The sequence below is a fragment of the Dama dama genome, chromosome 18, assembly GCF_033118175.1.
Source record: "Dama dama isolate Ldn47 chromosome 18, ASM3311817v1, whole genome shotgun sequence".
Lineage (NCBI taxonomy): Eukaryota > Metazoa > Chordata > Mammalia > Artiodactyla > Cervidae > Dama > Dama dama.
Window position 1 is genome coordinate 105472931 of NC_083698.1, and position 13590 is coordinate 105486520.

Sequence of the window (13590 nt, forward strand, 5' to 3'; positions counted from 1 at the left end):
GAAGCAAACGGTAACCCACTCCAGTGTTCTTGTCTGGGAAATCCCATGGACAGGGGAGCCTGGCTGGCCACAGTCCATGGAGTTGCAAAAGGGTTGGACACGACTTAGTGACTCAACAGCAATGAGAAGAACATAACTGACCTAACACTTTCCAATAGACCATAACCCACAAATCCATAAGTTGCTCATTTGCTACAAACAACTAGACAGACTGGATGTAGCCTGCTAGAGAGATTCCACAGCAAACACTCTCCTATCTCTCTGCTAGTAAGTGTCATCAGGGAGTCTGATTAGTATGTTTATAAAGGAGTCTTTACTGGGTTATCTATTTCTGTTTTCCTTTTTTCTCTTCTTATGTGTCACCCAGGGGAGAGAAGATAGGTTACAAGCAAGGCACAAATGCTTTACTTTATTTTTTTAGATATTTACTATTATTATTTTATTTATTTATTTTAATTGGAGGCTAGTTACTTTACAATATTGTGGTGGTTTTTGCCATACAACAGTATGAATCAGCCACCAGTGTACATGTGTCCCACCATCCTGAACCCCCCTCCCAAGATATTTATTATCATTTTATTATTATATTTTGGCCATGCCGTGTGGCTTGTGGGATCCCAACCATGGATCAGACTACAGCCCCTTCTCTGGAAGCATGAACTGGTGTGCCAGAGAAGTCCCTACACATGCTTTCTTTTCCAAGACCCATTTCTATACCAAATGCTACTATATTGTGTGTTTTTAGATGTATGCTGTTTACCGTGTGATAATTTATCGTTTATCACATATACAGCACATACAAAAGCCTTCAGAATCACTATCCAATGCTTTACATCACAATTGACAATGATAAAATTTGGGCTTCACAAAGGAAAAATGTTCTAGAGGAACTTCCAAATGTTTTTTTCCCAGTCTTTGTTACTGGTCACTCTCACTATCCCAGGAATTGAACATGTCTCTTTCCTTTTACACCTGACTTGGGATTATTGTTGGGTCTTCTATTAATCTCAGCATCTTCTCTCTATCCTAAATCTTCAACACTTTTACATAATCTCAGCCATTTAGAGTACAAGAAGATACATCATTCAGGCATGGGAAATGATTGGAAACAAGTTATGTACATTTAAGAAAATTATGCATTTGCACCACAGTTATAAAATCTTGTTTCAAACCGATGAGCAAACTGGGTTTTTTTTTTTTTTTTTTTGGCTGATTTTTACAGCTTTTCATATTTCATATCAAGCCATCTAGCTAATGTTCCTAGTCCTTTCCTTCTTAGGACGACAAAGTCCTTTGAGCCTGAATCTCCGGGAAAACCTCTTAGTTGACATCAACCCAGCTGGCCAGGGTAATTCTGGTCTATTAATCCATTAATTGAACAAATTGCTATTGGACCCCCACTGTAGAGAGTCATCATCCTAGATGCTGAGGATACAGCAGGGAACAAGACTCTCATGGTCCTTGCCCTCATGGCCTGACCTATTTATGACGATCTATAGACGTATTTGAGGGAACAAATTCAACTAAAACAATTAGAAATTGTGATAAACCAAAGGATCTTTGAATTGGGATTCCTGTGGTAGTTGTATTCATAGGAGGTGATTCAACTAAGGTAACTAGCAAATGAAAGGAGATTGCATTATGGATTCCAGCTGCTGACACTATGCTATATGGCTTAGATTAACTCTTTACCAGACTTAAGAATGAAATTAATCATCCAGTATCATGGAAAATCAATAAACTTCAAGCTGCTTTGAAAATACCAACATAAGGATGTTAATGCTTTGGTTATAAAGTTATCTCAAATGACAGATAATAACAAATGTCTGTCTCTTTTCAATACATAGTGGAAGCTTGCTGAATTCACATTGAAACTGATATGATATTTTTCCTTTACATAATTTAATCTTTCGATAGCCATTTCAAATTAAAGATTTTCTATTCCATACAGAAGGTATGTATATTTCTTTCTGAAGCCTAATCACCTCTTCCTTCCCTGCTCTCCTCTTCCAAACCAGGCACGTGGAATTTCCTGTCCTTTTGTATTTTTATAAATAAAAATGTCGTTCAAATTCTGTTTTAAACATGCTGAGGCTTTAGAAGCTTCCTTCAAATTGAAACCATATGAAGGGGTGAAGGACATTTGTTTCTTCTAGGCCCTTAAACACCCCTTTCTGGACTTATTCCTGTTCTTTGACAGTCAACATTTTCAGTTATTCCCATTCTTCATCCAACCACCAGCACCAGGTTTCAACCCCAGCCCTGTATTGATAAAAGATCCATGAGGAATTATTGCTATAGATCCTGTACACAGGAGGTTATAACCTCATTTGGGAGATAATAGTAATCACAGCCTCATGGGTTTGTATTTTACTGATACCAGACGTTTGGTTCTAAAATCAGAGAAGAAGGTAAAAGTTGTGTATATTCAAAGTAACACAAAATTTTTAAAAATTCACCCACAAAATACAAAATATATAGTCATGTTCATAGGACAGATTAGAAACAATCTATTGTAGCCAACATAGACAGATTTTCCTCTAGGATCAAAACAGATAGCAGATTCCTCAACTGAGCGTCATGTAAAGAGATGGCCATATTGCATGAAAATACATGCAGATTAGACTCAGGCTTGGCCCAGCATTATGCTCACACTATGAGAGAGACACAGAAAACTGTAAAAACTAAGGCAAATGTACATTTGGGACTTCTATTCCATACTCATTGACACTTGAGGCAGTAATTATAGAGTGGTTGCTGGGCAGAGCTATCTGCTTTACTTAAATCTCTGTCACACACACACACACACACACACACACACACACACACACACACACACACACACACACACACACACACACACACACACACTATTCTGGTCAATAGTAACAACATGAGCTGAGCTTCAGAAAGCTTAGATTATGTGATAGCAACGGAGTGAAGAATATATGCAATTTTATTAGAAAATAGTAACAGAATGATGTGGCTGGGAATTCTTCACAGAATATCATAAATATTAGACAAAAGAAGCTAGGCTATAGTCAGTAACTTATATTAAGCCACTGAAGGTTTTTGAGACAGATAGTTAACATTACTATTTTGCTGGAAGGCAGACATAATGGGTTCAGTTTTGAACCTACTGAATGGGAATTGTTTAGGGTCGTTCAGAACCAGCTGGACACTCACATCTAGTATCTGGAAAGGAAGTCATAACTGGAGATAGAGTCGACTGAGTCATTTCCAGACATGTCTGTTTTATTGCTGTATCTTCAGCACCTAAAATGGTTTCAGGAAATGGTATACTCAATAAATAATTAATGGATTAATCAGTTTAGTCACTCAGTCGTGTCCGACTCTTTGTGACCCCATGCGCTGCAGCATGCCAGGCTTCCTGTAATAGTGTTTGATTATATTGAGGTGATAATATATAACTATCAAATATTATATGGATAAATGGATGGATAGGTGGATGTGGGGGTGGAAGGAAGGAAAGAAGGAAGATCATTTTGTTTTTCTAGCTAAGTTGTCCCTTGAACTTTTCTAGTCTGAAAATTTCCAGTAAAGATATACTGTGTTCACAGATGGTTATTTGTAGATGTAAGGTCAGATTCTGGGTAACTTCCCAAGTCCCAGCAGTATTTTTTAAGTGCTTTTGAGAGTAAAGTGGCAGCACCTTTGGAGTAGCCAGTGAAGAAGAAAACAACTGAGAAGAAATGGGCACACCTGAAGGTTTCTACTGTGATCGGTGAGCTTACTCACCAGATGATAGAGCATCGTACTGAAGAACTGTAGCTTTGAGATGCACACCACTTGGGAATGAAAGCTATGGGGTTGGGAGAAATAAGGAGAGGAGAAGGCAGTAATCTGCTTGCTTGTTCTCTTTTCTGAGACCAAAGTGTCAGTAGGGATTAGAGGAGCATCATAGTAGGCAGGCACCCTAACCACAGAGAAGAGAGGCAGCTGGAAGGAGACGGACGATAGCACAGCTCTCCTGTCTGGAGAGGCAAAGAGCCATTATAGGCGCCAGGAACTCTAAAGTTAGCATTGTGTTGCTCTAAAGACACCACATATGGCAAGTTCTGCCAAGTGGAGAGAGGTCGGAAAGGCATTTTCTAAAAGGGCGAGCCAGGCCCTTCTCGCTTCAATAGTTTCCTGGGGCCTGGCTGCATTGAGACAGCTGAATACTTCACAGTCCAGCCTCACTGCCCGACGCAGAGCAGCAGGGTGGAGAGCAAAGCCTGGTTCAAGAGAGTGTGCATTCTTGCTTGAAGGGCTATGAGCACAAGTCCTCAAATACACCCTGGAGGGGGTTAGCCAGTGTTTGCCCTCCCTGCTTCCTGTCCTTCCAGGTGATTGATGAAGAATTGATGAAGAATTGATGACGTCTCAGCAATTCTAAGATATCTCAGCAATTCTAAGATGTTCTAGTCTCATCAATTCTAAGATATTCTAGCCTCCATGACTATCGGGTTACACCCTGCAGGTCTGCAGCCCTGTTTTGCCCAACCTAGAGTCTGAAGAAAGAGCTCAGAGTCAGCAACAGAGGCACCGATTGCCTAATGAACGGGGGACCTCTCACATCTGAAGCAAGGTCCTGGAGCAACAGCTCGCCTTGTGCGCCAGCAGGCAGGACAGGGTAACCATCTTTGCCCCACCAAGGGAGAAGGAGGTTGCCACATTTAGGAATTGACCTCTGGTTGGCTCCCTGGTTCCACCTAAACTAGCAGAGGCGCACACCCCTCAGTGCCCATTTTATAAGCTCTGTGGTGGAAAAATTTGGAAATATCAAGGGAACATTTCATGCAAGGATGGGCATGATCAAGGACAGAAGCAGTAAGGACCTAACAGAAGCAGAAGAGATTAAGAAGCGGTGGCAATATTCCATGGTGTATATGTACCACAGCTTCCTTATCCATTCATCTGCTGATGGGCATCTAGGTTGCTTCCATGTCCTGGCTATTATAAACAGTGCTGCAATGAACATTGGGGTGCACGTGTCTCTTTCAGATCTGGTTTCCTCAGTGTGTATGCCGCAAGAATACACAGAAGAACTATACAAAATAGGTCTTAATGACCCGGACAACCACGATGATGTGATCACTCACCTAGAGCCAAACATCCTAGAGTGTGAAGCTAAGTGGGCCTTATCAAGAACTACTATGAACAAAGCTTGTGGAGCTGACAGAATTCCAGATTTAAATCAAATCCTATAGATGATGCTGTTAAAGTGCTGCACTCAATATGTCCGCAAATTAGGAAAGCCCAGCAGTGGCCACTGGGCTGGAAAAAATCAGTTTTCATTCCAATTTAAAAAAGGGCAATGCCAGAGAATGTTCAAACCACCATACAATCGCACTCGTTTCACAAGCTAGCAAGATTATGACTGGGGCTTCCCTGGTGGTTCGGCAGTAAAGAATCTGCCTGCCGTGCAGTTATTGCAGGAGATGTGGGTTCGATCCCTGGGGAGGGAAAATCCCCTGGAGGAGGGCATGGCAACCCACTCCAGTATTCTTGCCAGGAGAATCCCCATGGACGGAGGAGCCTGGCGGACTGTGGTTCATGGGGTCACAGAGTCAGACACGACGGAAGCAACGAAGCATAGGATTATGCTCAAAACCCTTAAGCCAGGCTTCAACAGTAAAGAACCAAGAACTTCCGGATGTACAGGCTGGATTCCAGAGAGGCAGAGGGACTGGAGATCAAATTGCCAACACCTGTTGGGTCATAGGAAAAGCAAGGAATTCTATAAAAACATCTATTTCTGCTACATTGACTATGTTAGAGCCTTTTACTGTATGGATCACAACAAATTGTGGAAAAGTCTTAAACAAATGGGATTACCAGACCACCTTACCTATCTCCTAAGAAACCTGTATGCAGGTCAAAAAGCAACAGTTAGAACCTGATATGAAACAACTGACTGGTTCAAAATTGGGAAAGGAGTATGTCAAGACTGTATATTGTCACCCTGGTTATTTAACTTCTGTGCAGAATACATCATGTGAAATGCCAGGCTGGATGAATCACAGCTGGAATCCAGATTACTAGGAGAGATATCAACAACCACAGATATGCAGGTGATACCAGTCAAATGGCAGAAGAGGAACTAAAGAGCTTCTTGATGAAGGTGAAAGAGGAGAGTGAACCTGGTTTAAAACTCAACATGAAAAAAAATCTAAGATCATGGCATCCAGTCCCATCACTTCATGGCAAATAGAAAGGGAAAAAGCGAAGGCAGTGACAGATTTTATTTTCTTTGGCTCAAAATTCACTGCAGACAGTGATTGCAACCATGAAATTCAAAGACACTTGCTCCTTGGAAGAAAAACTATGACAAACCTAGACATTATATTAAAAAGCAGAGACATTACTTTGACGACAAAGGTCCATATAGTCAAAGCTATGTTTTATCCAGTAATCATGTATGGATGTAACAGTTGGACCATAAAGAAAGCTGATCACTGAAGAATTGATGCTTTCGAGTTGTGGTGCTGGAGAAGACTCTTGAGAGTTCCTTGAACAGCAAGGAGATCAAAGCAGTCATCGTAAAGCAAATCTACCCTGACTATTCCTTGGAAAGACTTTGCTAAGGCTGAAGCTCTAATACTTTGGCCACCTGATGCAAAAATCTGACTCATTGGAAAACACTCTGAAGCTGGGAAAGATTAAAAGCAAAAGAAGAAGGGAGCAGCAGAGGATGAGATGGTTAGATGGCATCACAAAGTCAATGAATATGAATTTGAGCAAGCTCCAAGAGATAGTGGAAGACAGATGAGGCTGGCATGCTGCAGTCCATTGGGGTTGCAAAGAGACAGACAAGACTTGGCAACTAAATAACAAATGGTGAAGTTGTTCTGATCTAAAGATAGGAAAATCACTAGATGGGGCCAGGCACCCTGGTGGGACAAATATGTAGGAAAATTGATCAAGTGAGTAGGTATAGGTGAAACAGGGACTGGTTGAATGGGGGATATACAAAGAACAAGAGAAGGACCATTGTGGGTGGCCTGACCATATAGGGATCAATTCACTGCTTAACCACAATAAAAGGATTCCAAGTGGGTTCTTCCTTTCTTAAATTTCTAAAGTGATTTATGTGTGTTGAAAAAAATAATAGACAAGGATAAAGCAAAAGAAAGCAACATAGTTCTATTACCTGGAGATAATCACTGTTAATGTTTTGGTTTATATACTTGGTGGTGGTGTTGGTGCTCAGTCATGTCTGACTGTTTGCAACCCCGTGGACTGTAGCCTGCTAAGCTCCTCTGTCCGTGGGATTTCCAGGTAAGAATACTGGAGTGAGGTGCCATTTCCTCCTCCAGGGGATCTTCCTGACCCAGGGATAGAAACCCCATCTCTTGTATCTCCTGCCCTTGTAGGCAGATTCTTTACCACTGTGCCATCTGGGCATTTAAATGATTTTATTTATTCAGAGTTTTTCCTATCTTTGTTGAAGTATAATTTACCCCCTACAATGTATAAATTTAAGGTATACAGTTTGACGATTAAGATATATATATATGTGTGTGTGTATATATATATATATATATACACACATACCCATTGTGAAGTAATCATCACAATCAAGTAATTAGCATATGCGCCACCTCACATAGTTATCATTTTCTTCCTTCCTCATTCCTTTAGTTTTCTTTTACTTTTTCTTTCCTCCCTTCTTCTTTTTCTTTCTTTCCAGATGTGCCATCTTTCTGAGACCTTTCCTTATACCTTGGCTTCTTCAGAAACTGTGTTCTTAGCTTTCACCCTGCTTCTGGTTGCTCTGCCTCATTTACCCCAAAGGCAGAACCACGCCTTGCTACAGATCATATTCACAGGTCCTCGCCTGACTGTGCACCACCGCTCACCGCTGCCGGGGCCCCTGGTCTCTGCTCTGTGGGGTTCCTCCGCGGCTGTGAGTTGGTCTCCCCAGCCATCTGGGTACCCCTCTGGCCTTTTTGTCTGATCATTCCTGCTGAAAGTCTCCAGCCCTCCAGGACTGCATACCTGCTGTTGCTCCCAACTCTTATAGGAGAGCGCATCCAAACATCTAATTTTACTCCTTCCGGCGTTTCTAATCGTCTCTACTTTTATCCTCCCCCGCCATCACCTGGATTCACAGATTGACAGAGACATTGTGATACAGTTCACTCTTATTCCAGGGAAAGGCAAAGAGCACTTGAGTCAGAAGGCTGTGTTGACCTTAAGAGTGTACACAGAAATGTTTACGTAAATTCAAAAGGTCAAGTGTAGGAAAATATCGATGGATCAATATATTTAATATTGGTTTATCTTTGTAATATGCATAAAAACTCACTGAGAAAGGTCACTAGTTAAATATATTGGAGGTTCTAGAAATTAACCTGCTGGTTTTGCTGAATATAGCCTGTGAGTAAATAGGAACACCTGAGGATGTGTTTTATGACTAATTTTTAATTTAAGAAAATCAGTGGTCACCCCATCTCTGCTCAGTGCCAACTGAAAGCCAAAAGGTTAGTCAGAACAAATGTAGTTCACGGACCCCCTTGGTTTGGTTACTCAGAGTGAATCACTGCATTAGACTCTAGAATAATAAGCATAGAGGCTATATTGTGTGACTCTTTTTAAAAAACTTATTTTAATAACTTCTCAATGTTGTTAAGTCTAGTCGGATTTAATTATGTAAAGTATACCCTTTTATATACTAGTGAGTCAATTACTATGGTTGTAAACAGAATAGGAGTGGTTTTCTAAGAATATTAATATATATCTGATCACATCATGCCTCTGGCTATACCACTGTTATTTTTGGGCATACTGTCTGAGCTTCCATGAAATGAAACATTTGGCAACTATTACATCTTATCATTTCCAGCATTTCAAAAGTGTTATCCATATATCTAGACTTTACAGTATAAGTGGCAGGGTAAGAAAGTTTCATACATAGTCCCTCTGGCATTTGCATGGAGTCCACGCAGTCACATAAATGAATGGATGAAAATTAGTGAACACATCAAGTAACCATTGGACAGAGTAGTATTTTCTGGTTGATATACTCATTTAAGTATCTTTACCATAAAATAATTTCACAGCTTTAAGATTATTGCAATAAAATTAGGAAACCCACTATGAGGAATTTAAAAGTGAAAAATTAAGGATAGACATATGAAAACATGCTCTGCATCACTTCTCAGCTGGGTAATGTTTACCGAAACTACAAAGTCCTACCAAGATGCACCAGCAATGACAAAAATGAGAATGCCAATAGCACCAAATGTTGGCAAAGATAGGGAGTAATGGAACTTTCACATGGTGATGTTTGTAATCTAAATGTTACAGATACTTTGGAAAACAATTTTCAAGTTTTTATACAGTGACACCTGTAATTAACATATGAAGAATTGATGCTTTCCAACTATGGTGCTGGAGAAGTCTCTTGAGAGTCCCTTGGAAAGCAAGGAGATCAAACCAGTCAATCCTAAAGGAAATCAACCCTTAATATTTATTGGAAGGACAGTTGCTGAAGCTGAAGCACCAATACTTTGGCCACCTGATGAGAGGAGCCTTCTTATTGGAAAAGATCCTGCTGCTGGGAAAGACTGAAGGCAGAAGGAGAAGGGGGCAGCAAAGGAGACAGCTAGATAGTGTCTCTAACTCAGTGGACATGAATTTGAGCAAACTTGGAGCGACAGTGAAAGACAGAGAAAGCTGGCCTGCTGCAGCCCATGGGATCTCAGAGTCAAACACAGCTTAGTGACTGGACAGCAACCACCTTCAGTTTTACTCCCAGGTATTTATCCAAGAGAAATGAAGACATATCTACATAATGTCTCTCTTAATTTAAAATACCCCCAATTTAGAAACAATCCAAATGTCGATTTAAGTCAACAGATAAATTGATAAGCAAATTATAATATATCCATGCAGTGGACTGCTACTCAGCCAAAAAAAGTGCATTAAGCTACTGATTGTAACATGGGTGGATCTCAGAAACATCGTGAGTGAAATATGTCAAAAGAGTAAGTGAAAGGTGCTCAGTCATATCAGACTCATTGTGACCCCATGGACTGTAGCCTGCCAGGTTCCTCTGTCCATGGGATTCTCCAGGCAAGAATACTGGAGTGGGTTGCCCTTCCCTTCTCCAGGGGATCTTCCTGACCCAGGGATGGAACCCAGGTCTCCTGCATTGTAGGAAGATTATCATCTGAGTCACTAGGGAAGAGTAAGAGTAGATACTAAATTTCCTTTATATGAAGTTCTAGGTGGTGCTAGTGGTAAAGAATCCACCTGCCAATGCAGGGATTGTAAGAGACGCAGGCTCCGTCCCCTCGAGAAGGGCATGGCAACCCACTCCGGTATTCTTGCCTGGAGCATCCCATGGACAGAGGAGACTGGGGGGGCTACAGTCCATAGGGTCGAAAAGAGTCAGACATGACTGAAGCGACTTAGCACACACGCACTCAGAACAGGTCAGCCTATATTGATAGAAAGGAGAGAAGCAGTTGTCTGGGCCAGGAGTAGAGCGAGAATTGACCACAAAAGAGCACAGGGAACTTTTGCAGTGATGGCAATGTTATATTTCTTGGTAGAGATGGTGGTCACACAGGTGTGTGGATTTGTCAAAATTTGATGAACTATCCAATGAAACTCAGTGCATATTATTATATGTAACTTTAAATAAAGTTGGTTACCTATTAAAATTAGGGAAATTGTTAAAAATTGGTGCCTGTTGCTATAATTACAGAAACTTATTTAATATTTCATTAATCATCAGTAGTATTTTTAGCCTACTGAATCAGTTCCTCATGAAATCTTGCCACATAGTTGTCTAATATTGCTAGGGATATCGCTCCTTCATTGCCTGCTGCATAATAACTGTGTTGACAAAATAGAAGGGGGATTATAGTTTCACAAAATGTTGCCCAGGTTCCAATGTATTAATGATGTGTTCAGTATTTTGTATGGTAGTAAGGGTATAGCAGAAATTATTTCAAAGGTCAAAATTATCACTTAGGAGATGGCTATGCTTTCAACCTTTAACTCTGCAAGTTACTTTGCATAGAACTGGTGTTGTTATGTTATCTCAGACATGAAGCCGTCAAATATTTATTCATCACCTTAGAAAAAAAAAAATAGAAAGTTACCCAAAAGAAACCTCATCCTTGATACTTTTTAAAGAGGGCAAGCTCTAGGGCCAAAGGTGAGACAGACAGCCGCTCAGTTCTATGCCTCATCCCATCTGTATTATGTATCTATGGCTCAGTTAGTGCCTGAGGCTTCTGAATGATCCAGAAAAGGTTAGGTTATTCTTAGGGTGCCCTCTTAAGGCAGAGGAATATACAATCATTTTTAAAAGATTGTCATGAAAAACAGTTGAAATACTGTAAGTGTTTAGCCTTAGGACATTGCCCTCAAGTTACCTGGCAAATTTACTATCCAGGACAGAATGTTCCTAATGATGCAAAATAAGATGTCATAGTCCCTGGGAGGTGGTTTCCCAGGCAAATTGCTCGAATTAAGGGTGACCACTTGATTTATCATCCAAATCAGGACATTTTTAAAAAGGAGGCACTCTTAATAATTCTGCTGAGACAGCAGACGTAAACCAGAGGTGTCCCAGCCAAACCAGAACGTGGTCATCCTAGTAAAATATAGTTTCTGAAGAATGTCTTTAATGTAGTGACACCCAGGGCTAAACTATAGCAAACTGTCCAAAAAAACATGCACAGTCACTCCGTTGTGGCCAATTTTTTTGAGACCCCATGGACTACACAGCACACCAAGCTCCTCTGTCCATGGGATTTCCCAGGCAAGAACACTGGAGTGGGTAGCCATTCCCTTCTCCAGGGCATCTTCCCAACCCAGGGAGCCAACCCATGTCTCTTGTGTCTCCTGCATGGGGCAGGCCTATTCTTTACCACTAGCACCAGCTGGGAGGAACACAGATGGATGTTTTCAATGCAATAGCATTCATTTTAACTCGTTTTTTTTGTTTGTTTGTTTTTACCAAAAACAGGACAGAATGTGGTTTTTGATATGTTTACTCCAAAGAAATGTAAAAGACATTCACTCTTTCAGTCTGCCACAATTATTTTCTTCCTTTTAAGGGAAAGAAAGAAAACATTCCACCTGGAGAGACATTGTGTCTCATAGCTTTGAGTCCCCCAACACTCAGCCAAGAGCCACGTGTGTGAAGTGGCCTGCCTTTAAAAATGGAAAAGAAAAATGTCGTTTAAGAGATGAACATGGGACCCAAAGGGTTGGGAGGGAGATGCAGTCAGTTTTCCCAACGATTTTTGCTGGAGCCAAGGCGAAGGGGCTATTGGATCACAAATCCTAAAGATGATTTGTGCTTCGTGCTGCTGGTAGTCAATTATTTCAACAAGGGGAAAGTGCATTTAAGAATGAAACACCACAGTCAGAGCAAGATCAAAGGGAGGGAAAGAGGGAAAGAGAAGGGGAGAGAGAGAGAGAGAGAGAGGACAAGAGAGACTTATTTGCTGAGCCCCTGGTTTATCTCGTGTTTATTGTCAGTCTTATTCCTGCTCCTAACCCTGAACTTTTCAAGCACTTGAACCAATAATAAGTTCTGTTTTTCCTTAAACTAATTTGTACTGATTGTCTGTTTCTTGGATTGATTCTCTTGTATAAATTCAAAAGGAGCAGAAAGTTTAATTCATTAAAATACATAGAGTTTGGTAGATTTATTCTCAAAAATGATGTAGCTTATCCTTTCTCTTGTATTAGTCATCTTTTCAGGTAATCAACAGGTAGATTTATTTTAATGAATAAGAATTGGTTCCAGTCTTTATTGAAAGGTGTCAGATTATTGAAAAATTGACAAAGAATTTAAAAAATATGCATAAATTTTTATTCTGTGAAGTGTGCCAAAATGTATCAGTGAATACTAACTAGTTATCTGTTGGTAAATCACCAACATACTATAACATATCGTTATGTATTCCTTCATGAGTTGTTGAAGTTTAACTAAGTTAAGCTACACTGAAGAAGAAAAAGCCAATATTTGAAACGATATTATTCACAGTGGAACTGCAATGGATATCAGATGCATTTTTTCAATGGGATAATGTGGTGGGACTGCCCTAGTAGTAAATAATCCTCCTGCCAATGCAGGAGACACAAGTTCAGTCCCTGGGTTGGAGAGATACACTGGAGAAGGGAATGGCTACCCACCCCAGTATTCTTGCCTGGAGAATTCCATAGACAGAGGAGCCTGGCAGTCTACAGTTCATGGGGTCGCAAAGAGTTGGACACGACTGAACAACTAACAGTTTAGCTTTTTTCACTTTTAATGTGTTTGGGAGGAACATTCTTTGCTACTGAAAGGATGGACAAGTGAGGGTACACCCTTGAATGTAAAGGTATATAGTGTTCGAAAGTGGTCACTGATCACATTTCTCGGTGAAGAGGTCATGTGTGACTAGTTGTGGGTTTTGCCCCATAGGATATCTGTAAGTAATATGATTTGGCCTGATCAACATTTTGTTTACACAATCTGGGCTTTGGAAAGACTTAAGACATAAAGAAATACTTAGACATGAAACAGAAGACAACCACTGGAAACCTGGAGAAGGGAATGGCAACCCACTCCAG

The 13590-nt window shown here is 40.6% G+C and overlaps 1 protein-coding gene across 1 annotated transcript in view; it reads left to right on the forward strand.

The window, feature by feature from the left end:
- Nucleotides 1-13590, forward strand: part of CNTNAP2 (contactin associated protein 2) — a 2213955-nt gene that overhangs the window by 1601233 nt on the left and 599132 nt on the right. The window lies entirely within an intron of this gene.